The sequence below is a fragment of the Lissotriton helveticus genome, chromosome 3_1 (genome assembly GCF_964261635.1).
Source record: "Lissotriton helveticus chromosome 3_1, aLisHel1.1, whole genome shotgun sequence".
NCBI lineage: Eukaryota > Metazoa > Chordata > Amphibia > Caudata > Salamandridae > Lissotriton > Lissotriton helveticus.
Genome location: NC_136061.1, coordinates 1,249,289,184 through 1,249,291,025, shown reverse-complemented (window position 1 = coordinate 1,249,291,025; position 1,842 = coordinate 1,249,289,184). Strand labels below are relative to the sequence as shown.

At 57.3% G+C, this 1,842-nt stretch overlaps 1 non-coding gene across 1 annotated transcript; it reads left to right on the top strand.

The window, feature by feature from the left end:
- Positions 1 to 785: 785 nt before the first annotated feature.
- Positions 786 to 892, top strand: LOC144825772 (U6 spliceosomal RNA). The gene has a single exon (XR_013609560.1). It is a non-coding gene; the product is annotated as a U6 spliceosomal RNA (small nuclear RNA).
- Positions 893 to 1,842: the final 950 nt, after the last annotated feature.

Sequence of the window (1,842 nt, the reverse complement as noted above, 5' to 3'; positions counted from 1 at the left end):
TTGGGGTTTCTGCCTTTCTTCGGATTTTCTTCCTCTGTTGCATCTGGGGGGTCTTCGCTTCCTGCAATTGCGCTGCGGGGCTTGTCCATTTCCAGGGAGCTCTTGACTGTCTTCCTTTCCCATGTTTGGATTGCCGTGGGGTTTCCTGAGAATCTGTGCCCATCGCTTCTCTGGATGTTCTCTTGCACTGGTGGCCTGTTGCCTCTTCTCTGCAGGTGCCTCTTTTGTGTCCTGGGTTCTGTTGCGGGTGTACAAGGACACGGATCTTTCTCCATGCCCTGGTTTGTGTCCTTGCTTTCTCCGTTATGGGATTTGGCAGACACTTTGCCTATTTCCGTTCCTGTGGACTCTGTGGTGGCCAGTCTTGTGGGTCGTCCTTCCATGGCTGCTGGTCACATTCTGTGGGATGGTGTGGACGAGTGGGTAGTTTCTGCCCTGTGGATGTCTTCTGCCGCTTCTCATCTGGCTGTTCGTTCTGGCATTTATTGGGGGTACGTTGCCCAGTCATTGCTGGCCGTTTTCGAGTCCCTGTTTTCGTCCATGCAGAAGGGTGCCAGTTGTCCGGAGTTGCTGGAGTCTATGGAGCGCCTGGTGGTGTTTCTGTCGGCCATCACCTTTGTTCCTGTATGGTGTGCTTCTGCTGTGTCCTGTGGTTCCTCTGTTGCTGCCCACCGTGTCCTATTACTACGGGATTGGATGTCGGACGCGGCCCCGCGTTCCTTGGCTTTGCGGCTGCCTTTCTCTGGTGCCCGTCTGTTTGGTGTCTCGCTGGAGGTGATTCTGCAGTGCTCGCTTCGGCAGCACATATACTATAATTGGAACGATACAGAGAAGATTTGCTTGGCCCCTGCGCAAGGATGACTCGCTAATTCGTGGAGCGTTCCTTTAAAGTATACACATGGTCCCTGAGGGGTGCCGAGTCTGGTCCGCGGCGTTCCTGACTGGACCGCCCTTTGGGACGTTCTCGCTGATCCCGCCACCTGGCCTTGTTGCACGGGGTCTGGACTTGTTCGTACGGATGCTCCCGTTCTTGTTGGAGGCCCTCCTGATGGTTCTTCCGTTTGTCCTGTCGGGTTGGGTGTTTTCCACGCTCGACCTCTGGGATGCGTGTCTGCACGTCCCGGTGGCTGTGACGGTTCGGCATTTCCTGCGATTCTGCCTGGAGGATCAGCGCTGGCCATTCTGCGTCCTCCCCTTTGGTCTTCGGTCCGCCCCCCGGGTGTTCACCATGGTGGTGGCTCCCTTGGTGGCCCATCTACATCTCCTGGGGGTGTCTGTGTTCCCGTATTTGGGTGTCTGGATGGTTCAGGCTCCGTCCCTGGAGGTTGTGTCTCGCCACCTTCTCTTGTCCGTGTCTGTGCTCAGGGACCACGGGTTTTTGTTCAACTTGCCTGTATGTCGCCTGGAGCCTGCGACCCGGAGGACCTTCATCGGTACAGTGTTCGATTCTGTGTTGGGCGGGGTGTTCCTGCCGGACGCCCGGATTCGTCGCCTCCATTCCTTGCTGTGGTGCTTGTTTTCCCGAGCCTCGGCTCCCATCCTTCAGTGGCTGGAGGTTCGTGGCCACATGGCTGCTTCTGTTTTCAGTGGACTCCATGGTTAGAGCGTCAGACCCTGATGCGGGGGTCTAGCCCGGGACCAGGGTTCAATTTCCCGCCTCGGCGGGTCTTGGGCTCAATTTTCCACGGACCTGGTAATTTTTGTTGGGCCTGGGTTCCTCTGCGGCCTCTGCTGTGGCATGTGCAGCGGTGGGTCCCCTTTACTGTCCTGGACTTTGCGGTTCCTGTTCCTAGGTCTCTGGATGTTGTGTCTGCTCTCCGTGGTGGCTGGACCCCTCCCGCC